Source organism: Tamandua tetradactyla, chromosome 5, assembly GCF_023851605.1.
Source record: "Tamandua tetradactyla isolate mTamTet1 chromosome 5, mTamTet1.pri, whole genome shotgun sequence".
NCBI classification, from domain to species: domain Eukaryota; kingdom Metazoa; phylum Chordata; class Mammalia; order Pilosa; family Myrmecophagidae; genus Tamandua; species Tamandua tetradactyla.
The window spans coordinates 137,247,320-137,263,501 of record NC_135331.1 but is presented as its reverse complement, the minus strand read 5'-3'; the positions used below and the strand labels follow the sequence as shown (position 1 = coordinate 137,263,501).

General features: G+C 35.8%; 1 long non-coding RNA gene across 12 annotated transcripts in view; it reads right to left on the bottom strand.

Moving 5' to 3' along the window:
* LOC143684898 (uncharacterized) overlaps positions 1-16,182 on the bottom strand; it is a 391,441-nt gene that overhangs the window by 257,161 nt on the left and 118,098 nt on the right. The window contains exon 5 of one of the 12 annotated variants that reach the window (XR_013176256.1): positions 15,207-15,730. The exons of the other annotated variants lie outside the window; for them this stretch is intronic. This is a non-coding gene — a long non-coding RNA (uncharacterized LOC143684898). Of the gene's footprint in view, positions 1-15,206; positions 15,731-16,182 lie in introns of those variants that run through there. 12 annotated transcript variants of the gene reach the window in all.

Below are 16,182 nucleotides of genomic sequence, written 5' to 3'. Positions count from 1 at the left end.
CAATTAGGAATGTCAAAAGCTTCATGGTGGTTTTCAGTGGAATAACTTCACTCAATTATAGTTTTATTATAGTAAAAGGTGACAAATAAGAAGCCAAAAGAAGAGATGCCTCAAGTGAGGTCTGGAAGTGCCTCAAAAACAATTTTCTGCATTGTGTCCACATGGGATTGGAACACATCTCCCTCCTGTACAGTACTGTATCTCAAGCATGGAAGCTTCTTCTCCTGCAACCTATCAACACTTCTCTGGAATTAGAGACATGCCTCCTACCTGTCTTTCCACTACCTTCTTGGCCTTCTACCATCCATTCTTAACACAACAGCCAGAATGATTCTATTAAATCCTAAATCAGAGACTAAAAATCCTCCATGACTCCCAATTTTCCTCAAATAGAATATCTTAGAGTCCTAGCCTCCTGTTTTGTCCTAACTTCATCTATCACTAGTCACCCCTTGCTCACTCTTTCTCAGTCTTATTGGTTTTCTTGATGTCCTATAAACACACATTTTCCTGCCTCAGTAACTATGCCTTTGTTGTTCTCTTCTCCCAGCATCTTAATTTTCCAAGTCATTATGATAAATACCACATAAATGGTTGCCTTAAACAACAGGAATTTATTGGCTCACAGTTTTGGAAGCTAGAAGGCTTGCTTCCACTCAGGGTTGGTGTTATTTAGCTGACCAGCAATCCTCTGTATCCTTAGCTTTCCTGGCATACAACGATGCCCTCTTCTTTCTCTCCCAGTTTCCATTGACTTCTGGCTTCTAGTTCTTCCCTTCCTTCTGACTTTCTCTAACTCTTGCTTCCAGTTTCTTTCTCTCTATTATACCCCTAGTAATCCAAATTAAGACCCAACCTCATTCAGTAGGGCCATACTCAACTTAAAATAGCATCTTCAAGAGATCCTATTTATAATGGGTTCACAATCATAAGAATAAGGATTAGCGTTAAGAAAATGTCTAAATTAGGACACATAATTCAATCTACCATATGCTCCATATACCTGTGATTCTCACCCTCACCTCCTCCAGTTCTTTTCTCTAGGGCCACATTTTCAATGGCGCCTTATGTGCTAGTTTGAAGCTGTCATATACCCCAGAAGAGCCATGCTTATTTAATCTTAATGCAATCTTGTGGGGACTGATTTGGGGTAGGGTCTTTTGATTAGATTATTTACATGCAGATGTGGCCCTGCCCACTCAAGTTGGGTCTTAATTAGCTTACTGGAGTCCTTCAAAAGAGATAATATAGCGAGTTGAAAGCCGACACAGAGCAAAAAGGTGAAACCAAGTTATAGATGTTTGGAGATTTGAAGCTAAAAGATGAAACTCAAAGTTTGCCCCAGAGAAGCTAAGTGAAGACCCACAGAGACCTAAAGAGAGAGCTTTTTGAAACCAGAAGCCAGGAGAGAAGGAGAGCAGGCATTGCCATGTGCCTTCCCAATTGACAGAAAAGCTCCAGATACCAGCTGCCTTTCCTCCAAGAAGGTTTCCTCTTGTTGGTACCTTAACCTGGACATTTTCAAGGTCTTAGGACTGTAAACTTTGTGTAATTTAATAAATCCCCATTATAAAAGCAAATCTATTTCCGGTATATTGCATTCTGGCAGCTTTAGCAAAGCAAAACATCTTACCTGGCCACTTTATTCCACCATTCTCCATAGCCCCCCTCTGCTTTATCATTAAACATAGCACTTTTCAATGGACACATTATATATTTTCACATTTTTATTTTATGTATTGACTGTTCCATCTGAGTAGCCAATGAGGCCATGGATTTATTTAATAAATACTTGTTTAATAAATTATTATTTGATTACTGACCTTCATTCCTACTATATCCTGAGCCTCCATGAGGAAAAGGACTAGGGCATCTTTTTGTTCACAATCATATTCCTGGGGACCCATGCTCAATAATGTTTTTATTCTGTAGAAACTCAATCAACATATATTAAGCAAATAAATGTATTCATTCCCTATGTTAGGTAATCTTACAAAAGAAAGTAGTTCTTTAATGCTAGTTGGAGAGAATGACAATATAAGAGCAGTAGCATTACAAGCAGGAAATACACACACTTCAGGTTTTGGTGCTTCAAAAATGGTGTTGCTTTTTTTACATTGGATATTTATTACTTTGAGAAAGAAGGATAAAGAACGTGAAAAGTATCAACTTATGTTTCATTTATTTTTATCCAATTATGACAGTCCCATTTCAAGCACGTGAAAATGAGCCTGGTATTATAAATCACCATCACTCACCTCAGATGAACAAAGTTTATGATGAAACATAGAAAAATGAACAGCCAAGTGAAAATACTCAAGTAGCTAGCTATCAACAATTCCTGTCTAGATAGGTGAACTATTTTTCTTTTTAAAACTAAGGATATAATCTTTGTCCCCTGTCTGCTTTTATCTAAATCCTTTGTATCTCTAATGTTTAGCTTGTTAATAAGCAGTTCAAGTGATGTTATAACGTAGATTCAAGCTTGTACATCATTATACATCATGTATACATACACAATTATACGTTGTACAATAAATGAATTTTCAGGAGAACTAAAAACAATCAAAGATTTAATAATGAGCCCTACTTCTCCCCAGTATTAAGAGGGCATGTCTGCTGGGTATTTTTTCCAAGAATATGGAGAGATTTGCACTTTCCACCCACTCTGTACTTTTCTTTTAGCTAATAGTATGCATTAGCAAGGAGGTTGGCTGAGGTTAAGGGTGCAGGCATGACTAAATAAACAGGGTTACACAGGAACTGAATCCATAAACATGACTTCATTCACATGGAGCCTTAATCAATTGAATTAAGCAATCACAGTTAATTAAAGATCTAATCCTTTCCAATGTTCACACACCTCTAAAAATATAAATTAACCTATTCATTATTCCTCTGCATCATTGAAACACATTGGTTTAAGGATGGACTTAATTAACCATCAACACCATAAAACAGCCATAAAAAAAAATCATATAATTTTTCCATACTGTTTCACTCAACAGAACAAGAGCATGCTATAAAAAAAAAACTAATTGCCTTCCTATACTGACAATTTCATGAATAATAGGAACAGCAAAATTAACACAATGAGCAACATGGTCTGACTGGCATGAGAAAGCAGTATGCATAATGATTAGAAGGGAAACTCAAGTCCTCGCTCTGCCTCCTACTGCTATTACCTTCAGCAACTTGGCCTTCCTCAGCCATATCGTCTCTAAAAGAGAATTAGATGTTAGGCACCTGGCATATAGTAACATCTCAATGCATTCTATTATTTTAGACATATCACTTTCAAGTATGGATGAAGGCAGGAGAACTAGCAAGGAAGACGTTGGAATCATCCTGGCCTGACTAGATGAGAGAGCCACCAAGGACAGATTAGAGAGACATTGAAGAGATACAATTGATGGTGTCTGACATGTGGTGGCAGGTGTGGTGGGTATAGAGAAATGCAAGGAAATGATGAATAAGAGAAAAAAGGATCTAAAGAAGCTTTAGGGAGGAGGATTTTCTACAAAATTCTGGAAGGAGAGATTGATAAAGCCAGTGAAGGTTACAGAAAGGTTATATGTACCATTGCCTTTATGCTAAAACCCCATGTTCTCAGACTCTCCCTGGGAATTAGAATTATCATCAGATATTTACTTTATATCTATATGAATTCTAAGCTACCCTTGTAAATGAAATAAAAGACATTATTTTTCATGTATCTTACCACACTTTCTAATTCATGTCAATACTTTAGTGATTAATAAATGACAAGTTCTTACACAGATATATTTTAAATGATTTTATTTTTGCTATTATTGATTTTTTAAATTGTCAAATATTAGGGCATATTTTAGTAAATAGACAAAAATATGATTCTCTCTTTTCATTTTCTTAAGGAAAGAGTTCTCATTCTTAAGAATAATGGTATCCAATGCACGTTCAGATTTTAACCACTTTACAATTTTCAGAAATTCTGATTATTTGTCATTTAGTAAATACAACCATAATAAAAATGAATTATTAAAGAAGCCATGGAAATATTCTGCTGTGTCTAAAAAAGTCATATTTTTAGCAATTGCTTTTCTTTGTAGTATTTCAGTTGCTGTGACTGTTCCCATAAATGTCCCAGTTTGTACACAGCTGGACATAATTTTACAGTGCTTATTTTCCTATTAAATGCTCTACTCAAGCCAAAGGATTTTCAGTAAATGCTTGAGTGAGATTCTTCCAGGTAATTGCAGCAAAATCTGTATTCCCCTGTGATAGGACTTAATTTGATGGGTTAGAGGAAAGACCTTAAGTTCACCCTAAACTCTAGAAACAGAGATGGTAAATGGAGATGTGCTACAAATTCTGCCTGCCTGCCATTTGGACTCACCCGAGACATTATTCATTGGATCTGCATTTTCAGTTAGGTTTATATAGCAAAGAGGAGTTAATATTATTCAAGTCGATAAGGATATGGAAAAATAATTGCTAGCAGCTCATCTTTCACCACCAACCCACTTCACAGCCTGTTTAATAGTGCTCCAAAAAAAAATTGAGTAAAGGAAAAAATATTCAACAATTACTTGAATAGGATAACAGTTTTATTTAATTTTATTTGGCTCTTATTTTTTTTCCTGAAAATCCAAGACGAGTATTTCTAAGCCTAGTTAAATCAATTAGAGTATGCATTCCCCTCCCAGCCCACCCCATCACCACCCCTATCACCACTCTATGCACACAGACACCACCACACACACTTTTCAGTTTAGAAATATTTTGGTGCAGTTCAACATTTGGAAGAATTTTTACCACATGTTATATGTTGTCTAGTTCTATAGTTGTGTTTATGAAAACCAAGCTTAATACTGGGGACTTTCATTTGTGGTGAAAATAGCAGAGATAAATTCAAAACAAAGTCTGACTTCCTTAAATATAAAGCAGAAAATTCAGAGGACTAAGAGTCATGAGGCCAGGCTCAAATTCCAGCTCTGCTACCCTTGCTGCCTAATCTGAGGCCAATCACTGATAGCCTGAGCCTCCAATTACTGCACAAAATGAGAGGACCACTCTAGGTGACGTCTAAAGTCTCCCATACTTTTAAATTCATTGCTTCTCTAAGCTGCCTGCCCATTCATTAGGGGTCCCACCCTTTGGTATTTTCCCAGGCAGGAAATAGGCAGGCTTAGCATTGCTTTGAGCCTAAGGAACTGCCAAAACCTCATCTAAAGAACACGTTTAGATCATTTCTGCATTTGTTTTACCATGTGAAGACAGTCTAATTCAAACACTTATTTTGCCAAAGAAATGTGTGTGTGAAAAATGCATATGAAAATATGAGTAGAATAAAGATGTATATGCGCCTATTGAAACTACTAGATGACTCAAGCAAACCAGTGAAAGAGTCACTGAGAGGAAAACTGGCATAAAAAATCCATTCAGTCAAAAGAGTTAGGCAGAGAGTTTAAAATAGAGCCAATATTTACCAAGTATTTACCAAGTGATGTTACATAGTTTCCTGTTAAAGACAAATGGGGGGCAGGCCACAGTGGCTCAGCAGACAGAGTTCTCCCCTGCCATGCGGGACACCTGGGCTTATTTCCCAGTGCCTGCTCCTACAAAACAAAACAAAACAAAACAAAAAAAAAGAGGGAGATGGTCAAGGGTAGATCAGTGGTAGAATTCTCACCTGCCATGAGGGAGACCTGGGCTCAATTCCCAGTCCGTGCACTTCCCAAAAAACAAACAAGCCAAACAAACAAACAAAAATTCAACAAATGGTGTTGCAATAAGGGGATACTCACATGGAAAAATAATGAAACATCACCCCACCATACAGCATACAAAAAAAAAGAAAAAAAAATGGAGACTACAATCCAGAGTAATTTGGGCAGAGAATGAAGAAGTATTTGTGAGGTCCCCTTGGAAGACTGGGAGAAAGGAGGAAATATTAAATCCCTGATATTCTTGTATGCAATGGTGAAAAATAATTCAAAAGGCTGAGCCTGTGTTCTTGGGGTTCACCCCCATGAAACTTTTTCCTGCAAAGGAGAAGCTAAGCCTACTTATAATTATGCCTAAGAGTCACCCCAGACTTCTTTTGTTGCTCAGATGTGGCCTCTCTTTCTAAGCCAACTCAGCAGGTGAACTTGCTGCCCTCCCTGCTACATGGGACATGACTCCCAGGAGTGTATATCTCCCTGGCAACACGAGACAGAACTCCCAGGATGAGCCAGAACCTGGCATCATGGGATTGAGAAAGCCTTCTTGACCAAAAGAAGGAAGAGAGAAATGAGACAAAATAGAGTTTCAGTGGCTAAAAGATTTCAAACAGTGTGGAGGCTATCCTGGAGGTTCTTCTTATGCATTACATAGATAACCCTTTTTAGTTTATGCTGTATTGGAGTGGCTAGAGGGAAATATTTAAAGCTATTGAACTGTATTGCAAGAGCTTTGAAGACAATTGTATAACTATATAGCTTTTACAATGTGAACATGTGATTGTGAAAACCTAGTGGCTAATGCTCCCTTTATCCAGGCTATGGACATATGAGTAAAAAAATAAGGATACGAAAAATAAATAAATAATGGGGGGGTAAGTGGTAAAAAGCTAGATAGAGTGAAATACTAGTAATGACAGGGAGGAGTAGGGGTATGGGACATTAGTGTTTTTTCTTTTTCCTTTTTGTTTCTTTTTCTGGAGTGATATAAATGTTTTAAAAATGATCATGGTGATGAAAACAACTATATGATGATATTGTGAGTCATTGATTATATACTTTGAATAGACTGTATGTGGGTGAAAATATCTCAATAAAAATATTTAAAAAAAAAAAACAAAGGGAGAGAGATTATTTCTGAAGTTAAATATGTTTAGGAAAAGATGGTTTAAATGAGTTAAGCAGATTTCTTTTCTCAAAGAACACGAAATGATTCTTTTCCCCAACTCACTGACCATGGAACCCTTCTTTCCCAGAACATCTTGGGCGTCACTGAAAAAAAAAAAACTTTTAGGACATACTGTCTAAGATGAATTAGGGAAAAAATATATTGAAGAATCATGTCAATCTGTGTTCTAATATTCACTAATGAATTGACACATCATCTTTAAGAGGCTTATCCAAGTTTAATATGTTAGAGATTTTATTCAGCCAGAAATAAAATCATTTGTTTTAAGACGACATTCATCCAATGTCTAAATGGCTCTCAAAAATCCCTGCTCTTATATTCCAATACAAATATATTATGCATGCCTTTTGAAGTGGGATTTGATATTTATGGGCCAAAGAGCCAAATAGAAATGGAAGAAAAATGATTTTTAAAGTGATCTATGCTTGTCTTCCATCGAATTTTTTTCCATCTTTTAAAAAAGAAGTTCCCTGGCCAATTCTGGCATCTCTTGGGAAATGAAAAGCCAGGGTAAACCAGGAACCTGCTATAACATTTTCACTCTTATGTATCATTTGAAAAACATGCATGCTTCATGTGATTCCAATAACACCAGGCACACTGAGAAAGGGGGTTATGTTAGGACCCCATAACTAATGCTTCATCTCATCATTTAGGCTGATGAGCAAAGGAGACTTGTGGAAGAGAGAACTTGTCTTTTAGAATAAGGTGTTCCGCTTTGTAAAGAATCTGGAAAAGACTTCAAGCTACAACAACACAGATAAGTAAGAGTTTATAAAACATCTTTATTTAAAAATTAAGATTGATTTTTTTCACAGGAGTGATGGTTGAGAGAAGATTGTCCATAATCCATAAGTGTATGAAGTGCTACTATAAAAAGAAGGGCGTACTGTCACTTTAAGAGCCAAATTAAAGGAATAGGCTCAAAATTCAAAGAGATTTATTTGGGTATGAACGGGGAAGCATGCATATCAATTTAAGCAGCTTAAACCTTAACTATATCAACCCTCATGGGGGGGGGGCTATAAATATGCTAAGGAATATTTACATAAGAGATGGAAATTCATCTTGGGTAAATTTATGGAAAAAGGAATTGAGATACACAGGTTTTGTTCAAGGATAATGTGTCAGTATCAAAGGGGAGAAATTACTATGAGGAGAGCACAATGTTGGCCACTCCTATTCCCCTCATCTCAGAGCATATGGACTCATGTGCAAGTGCCAGAACATGGAAGCATCCATTACAGAACAAGTCAAAAATAGAACCATTGTGAGAGATACAGAGAACACAAGAGAACTGCAGCATTATGGCTGGTTTCATCCCCCACAGGAGAAGGAATCAGTAGCTCATGCTACGAAAGAGTCATTAATACCCTCAACAATAGGCACTCTCAGCCTGAACACAAACACAGTTCCAGAATCATCACCATAGGGATGCTCTGGCAGCAGAGCTACTAATTTTGTTGTGAGAATTCAGAAGACATACTGCATAGAGTCCAAGTAAAAGGAAAGATAGTAGGGCATATGATGCCCCTGGGTAATTAAAAAGATAAATTTGCTAATTGTGGATGACACAGCTCTTAAGAAAATAAAGAACTATTTAGTGGACATATAATGATGGTCTAGAGTTCTCACAGAGTGAATAGGAGCAGGGCCAGAGAAATGCTGATTTCCAATAATCATAGTATTCTATTTTTATCACATTGCTGGTGCAGCCTGGGAATCAAAAATTACATAAGAAAGAATTACATAATATTGAAACTGCTTGTATTGGAATACAATGCTGGCTGGTTGTGGTTGTCTTTATGAAAAAGGAAAATCTCATGTAACTAATTGGCTGCATTTGGCTCATTGTAAGAAGTTGTGAATATTATTAAGGTCACAGCTCCCTAATCACTACACATGTCCTAATGAATATTGAATTTTTTTCACTTGATTTCCAAAGATCACTGCACCATGGCTTATTTCTAGTTAAGTTGATTTTTTCCATATATACATATTTTAAAGTCCAACATATAATGCATTTAAATCTGCTATAATGACAATCTACTAAAGTATCTTTAATATCAACAAACAATTTTTATGAATATAGCTCATATTTGTATAGCATGCTTGGATTGTCAAAATCCCTTCATTTGACCATATTGTCCTATAAAAATAGGTAAAATATGTGGCAGTTTAGGAAACAAGTCCATTGTATTGGCCAAGGATAGACAATTACTAAGAGATAAAGTTGGATCCAGAACTGATGCCTCTGGGCCACTAGTCCAAGCCAATTTACTGAACCATACTAGCCTGCCTCTTCTCTGAAATCTTCTCCCCCATCTTTGCGTCAGTTCAACAACTTCAAATGATATCCGTATCAACACCAACAAAAAATCTAAAACAATGCCCTTTTTTAAACTATATCACTTTAGAAGCACCAGGGATTTACATTCTTTTAAAGTTAAAGGTGATTTTTCCTTTTTAGTTTTCACACTTTGTCTTATTAGTGTCTTTAATGAAATAAATGCCAACATTGGTTTATTTGTTTCTTTTCTGGATATTCTTACAAAACGCTCAGTGGAGTGTTCTCCAAGCCCAGTGCTGTTCTTTCCGTTAGTTGTACAACCCAACTACCCAGCCAGAGCACAGACAAGGTATCCCCCATAGAGCTCCAGTTACCCTATGATTTTTATGTCTCCAGCTCAAGAAATGAGCACATTCAAATAAAAAGTAATTCACTACAGGATGGAAATAGACAACAGGGAGATAAAGACTTTCATAAATATTAGAAACCATGTTTCTTCCTTGACAAGTTCAAAATTAAAGTTATTGCTGTTGTTGATAGTCATTCAGACCCAAACACATGCACACATACACACATTTATCTTATTTTATTTCTAATAAAAATAAGCTCATTAGCTTCAGTCAGAGGAATCTCCTCCACATGACTTATCTTTTAAGATGACCTCAAATAAAGTGCAATATAATTCTACCTAAAGTCAGAAATTACAGGAGTGGTAAAGAGGCTTTCCATACTATATTATCTGGAAATATCCAGACTTTGTATTACTTTTCATCCTCAACACAAAAGAAGTTAAAGGAATATTATTTATTATTATCTTCTCTATGAAAATAAAATAGGTTATAATGCTTCCTTTCCTGATATCCTTCAGCAGATCAGTAAAAATGACTCATGTTAAACTCATATTAACTTTGAATTTTCAGAGTTTTCTTCATTTTTCTCTACTTCCCTTATGGCTATATTTTAAAATAACTTCATTAAATTCAGGGTACAGTTTTGAAAATGGGATGTACACCAAAGGAACCCTAGTGTTGAATTCATCAAAGAATAGGAGAAATGCATTTCTTAAAGTATAAATCACACGTGAGTCTTTGGTCAACTTCATGACTATATTTGACAGAATTGTCAGAACTAAGATGCCCAGGATATTGGGAAGTTTCTTTGCTTCATGGTGTTTGAAAAGACATTTTATATGGGGATGTAAACATATATTATATATAGCACATATGCTATATATGACATACATACTTAAATTTATATGCATTTTTAGTAAATTCATGTCAGAGCGCTTCTTTGTCTGATTTTTCTGATCATACAGAAAATACCATTTTAACTTGAATATGGTAAGGCTCCATTTTAGATTACGTGTGCAAAATCTCTTGAAAGGATTTTAGATAACACACAGCAGAACAGAAATTCATTAGTACCATTAATTCTAAGCAACAGCTTGAAAAATAATTTTTTTCTTCATTCAAAATCTTTTTTAACCTTATTTCCAAAACTACCTGGAGTTCTGAGAGCCAAAATTTTTAGTTTTGGACTTTCACCTAGTGGCTTTTGAGTTTTCATGGGATACAAGATTGTGAATAGAAATCCTGCATGCAGAATGTCTTAGAACCGACTTCATAGACTTACAGTAATTACACAGCAGAAATTGGGGGACAATACAGTAAAAATAAAGCCTAACTCTAAATAGCAACCATGCTGGAAGGTCCATAAGCAGAAACGGGAAAATTTGGATATCTCTTTTGCTCCCTCTGCTGGTTGATTTCATAGAAGATCTTTAAAGAATGGGTGCTTTGATCCCTTTAGCAGTCTCTGAAATGCTGTGTCATTTTAATTTTCCCCGACTTTCAGAATTTGGGTGTTAAGATTTTATTTGGTTTGCTGTGATTGAGTTGTTGAGTCTTTGCTTATCTGCGTTATAAATGAGTATAGGATATTAGATAGAACTACTGTGAAAATGGAAGTCTCATTAGATGGATAGACCAAAAGTTATACATGATATTATCATCTTAGAGTAATAAGATATCAAGGTGGGGAAGACACACAGACATAAAATTAGTAAGGAACAAATCAGGACATAGTTAAGGGCCAAACTGAATGGTAATGACTACACATAATGGAGTATAAAGAACAGATTCGTTTCATAAATAAAAGACAGGACTTTGTAGATACTCAAAAATGGCTGATACAGAACACAGGCCAGAAGGTGAGAGGAGTAGTTGTTAAGGGAGCTATACACAGTGTCATCGGTTGTCTACTCCTTTGACTTTTCCATCGAAATACAACCTTCCTCCCATATATACATGTAAATGAAAACAACAGCAAGAGTGATATCAGTATGCTCATATCTGGCATAATGAAAATACTTATGTTCCAAATGAAAACATACTGATCTTCTCCCCAAAGTGGAAAGTCACAATCATCCAGTCACCATAACTGTGGGTATGTTACCACTGTAGTTCAGTCACAAGCCAGTTTTCATATTCTATGCCTATATAACAAGTAATCAAGTTAGTCACCAATAACACACTCTAAAAAATACTAAAGAAAGTGTAGAGGGAAGATATGCCTGAGACTATTACATGGCTCTTCCTCATTGATCCTACATGATCTGATTCAGGTCAGGGATGTGTCAGAAGGACCTTGAATTTCCAGTATGGTGATTCAATCAGGTCTCTGCCAAACCCAGAGGGTTTTGCACAAGGACCTCAGTGGCTATCATTTCAGTCCTAGACTCCCCATGACCAATTAGCCATTTCCAAAGTTCTCTATATGTCAAATGTTTCTGATTATCACTTCCACCCTGCTGCTTATTGTGGGAACCACATCATGCTTCTTGGCTAGTTAAGCACTATTTGTGCTCAGTCATTTCAATGCTGGCATCTTCCAGTGTGATCCCGGCCTACAAATGACAGGCACTGCAGTCTTTCTTTAAAGATGCTGCACTCCCCTTACCAATCAACTTCTTAATACCCAGTGAAGTGTTTTTTATGTCCTCTTGAGGGACAAGGGCAGAGGATGGGTGATTCTGTTAGCACATAACAAATCCATCCCAATATTCAATCTCCCTAATTTCTTTGGATCCATCTTTCTACAAGATACTGATTTATTTCTGCCATTTTTACTTCATTTGGTACATTTCATTGATGATTCCAGGCAATCAACCATACAATCGATTAGAACCACTCCCAGTTGCTCAAGCTAGCATATTGGATATACTTATTTATTTACTTAACCTTTCATTTATGCATGCATTTATCCATGCATTCAACAAGCATTTGTCTGCTTTTCACTATTTTTCAGACAATAGACACTTTAAATACAGCATTGGATAAAATCAACAACATTTTCTGGCTCCCTGGAGTGTACATTTGATGGGAATGGAGGAAAAGAAAAAGCAAAAAAAAAAAAACACAAAAACTTAAATATATGAAGTGTGTTTGCAGGTGACCAGTGCTCTAGAGAGAAACAGAGCAGGTCAAGGGAGATTGGTAGTGTTGGGGTATGTCACTTTAAATGATGGGGTGGGCGAATAGTAGGTGTCTCTGAGAAGATGACTTTTGAGTAAAGACTTGGAGGAGTAAATAAGTAGGCAATGTGAAAGAATGAGGAAAGAGCACTCCAACCAGAGGCCACAGCTAATGCAAAGACCCTGAGGCCAATAGTGCTGGAACAGAGTGTAGAAGTAGGAGAATTGTTTGTGTGTTATACTTTAGATAAACTCATATTTAGGGAAATAAAAGTAACCTAAACCCATTTCCTTACCCTCTTAGTGCAATTGTACTTTTGTTAATAGACTGTGCTAAAACATCATTATTTTATATTAGCAAATATTACATGGCAACCAGTTTAGCACTGGTTCTCTAGAGTGTATGGTTAAATTAACAAGAATAACTCAAAACAGTTCTTTCCATCTTAGTCAGCACAGAACAAGTTACCAGCTGTCTGCTTTGGTTCTCCCTAAACACTGCAAACTTAGGTGGAAACACCATTGCGTGCTAAGTGTGCATGACCAAGTAGGAACCAAAGTCTAATACTTAAGCACCCTCAACAAGGGTAATTAAAATCTATAATCTTCAAAGAACTTGTCTAAAAGCCTAGAAACATCTTCCAACTTGTCAATAAACATGGGGTTTTTTTTTTAATCATTTGTTTCTTCTATTTTTAACTGGCATGCATTAAGGGAAACATCCAAGTCATAGCTTTGAATGGGGAAAATTAATTATTGATTTTCCTCTAAGCTTTAACTCTATTAAAGCAATATGCCGAAAGGTTAAAGAAATTGAATATAGAAACTCATTTCTTGTTTAAAAATTGTATGGCCCATCCAGTTATCAAAACAAATTATATTTGGTAGAAATTATAAATAAGCTACAATACTGTATATGCACATACTAATATTCACTTTTACCAACACCCTCCTTTTTGCATAGTAAAGACTCATTGAAAAAGGTACAGGGTGGGCCGCGGTGGCTCAGCGGGCAAGAGTGCTTGCCTGCTATGCCGGAGGACCCCGGTTCGATTCCCGGCCCCAGCCCATGTAAAAAACAAACAAACAAACAAAATATAATAAAACAAGAAAATGTTTAAAGATGTTTCCCTTTCTTCCTCCCTTCCTTCCTTCTCTCTGTCTTTCCTTCCCTTCCTCCCTTTCTCTAAAAAAAAAAAAAAAAAAAAAAAAAAAGAAAAAGGTACAACTGCAAGTTCCTGTTAGTGGATGCAGATGATGTGACTGATAAATGATGTTTCAATAAAAAGATTATTCTTAAATTATTCTGCTGACTAAGGATTAATCACTTGCATAGACTTCAAATAAATCATGACAGAGATGCACAAGTCCTTATTACCCATTTCAGTGGAAAGGTTCATTTTCAATCTATTGGTTGAACCTAGTGTGTGCCTGCTATGTACCTGCCTGTAACAATGTTAAAATGCTTTACAAACATAATTTGATGATATCATCATAGCAACTCTATCAGGCAGGTTTTATTATCCCCATTTTGCACATGTGAAAACTGGGACCCAAAGATGACTGGACCTTCCCGAGGTAATACAGTGAGTAAGTTGCAGATCCAGGATTGGAAAACAAACCCTGCAAACCCCTTTACCACACTTCAAGCTGCCTTCATCACTTGTTCTGCCAGACTGGCCTCAGGAACATTCCCTGGAGTGCCTTTATGTCTTCTCTTTACAACCCACCCAAAACATTTCCTACATTTTTTTTTCACATTATAAAATCACATCCACAACAGAAAACTAGTTTGTCCTGCTACAAGTACCAAATTTACCTATGGTTTATCAAGGGATTAAAAAACAAACAAGGAAATAAACAGCAATACTTCAGATTTACACAGTAAACTTTTCTCACAGATGTGTTTCATTTTTTACAGAATGTAAAACATATACAGATTTGCCTAGGTATGTGGAAAACAAATTCTGCTTCAAATATTGAAGATAACACTTGTATATATTTGTTCATTTTTAAAATCTCATAAAATATGCTATTAATGTCTTGGCTGCTAGACTATAAGTTTCTTGGACTTCAATTTTCATTATTACCAATATTATCATTAAGACAGACTAATGCATTAGATATATTGGTTACATAATTTTTGATATAATGAAATAGCTTCTAAACAATATTCATATTGATTTATTTTTAAAAGGCCCGTCTTAATTGGCAAGTCCTTAATATATAAAATGAAGGCATTATATAATTTCAAACTTCCTTAAATCTTAAAACTGTGATTCCAAATAGTCCTATAATTTTCTTACATGCCAAGAAAATTCTTCTGGTAACCTCATCTCATTTCAGGGAAACTTTATCATGAAAAAAAATACATATAAATATATATATATATATATTTTACATATAAATATACATGTATATAAAAGACAAACCAAAAAAAAAATGTGTTCTATTCCCTTTACACATAGAAAACAGTTTGTATCTAGAAGCAAAAACAAAGGAAAAATGACCTTTTGGATGAAAAATAATACATCAATATCTGAAGTTGGCCAGAAATTTTATTTTTCATATTAAATATTTTTCATCCCCCTTATATGTAATCTAAACCATATATCTCAGAATGGGAATTGTCTCCTGGTTTAGTTATCACGTTCGCAATTCTCAGATTTCCCTCTTGGGATGAAGTGAGAGGAAGCTCCAAATTAAGGGTTCCTCACAGAAGCCTATCAGTCTCCTTCAGCCCTGTCTGTAAGGGATTCTGGATAGATTAGACTAGACCGCTGGATAACTATAAAAACAGCTGGGGATCACCAGTTGAACACGAGCCAGGAGTAAACACTTTTAAAAAGTAAGCTTACTATTATGTTTATAAAATGCCTCACATCTAACCAGCACTGCACATCTACCTTGTTTAAGCTCCTAAAAAGCATAATAAATAGGGGGAGCAAGTGTTTCCATCCCTATTTCCCTATGAGGAAACAGGTTCAAATGACATGCCTGATGTTACTGGCAGTTCCGAGGCCTGAATCCAGGGCGCCAATTCCTGGTAGACTTCATGTCACTGCACTGAATGCTTCCTAGAGAGAATAAATGAACAGAAAGAGAGGTATGTCAAATAATGCTTTCTCTTCTTGGGTAATAATATTGTACTTCATATAGAATGAGCTCATGAGACAGTAATTGTTCAATTAGGATAAGATCTTCATGTATTTGCTCTGAAATCTACTTCATCTGGCAGGAGGATAGCCACATTACCTTCCTTATGGTTTGTGTGAACGTGGTATACATTTTTCCATCCTTTACTTTCAACTTAATTGTGTCCTTAAATTTATAGTATATCTCTTATAAATAATATCCAATGGGATCTTATTTTGATATTCAATCTATCTCTGACTTTTAATTGGAGTATTTGGTCCATTTAGATTTAATTAATTTCTAATATAATTGAGTTTAAGTTTCAATGTCTTTCTTTTTGTCGTATTTGTTTGCTTTTTTCCTTATCCCTTCTTTACGGAGTTCTTTTTGGTTA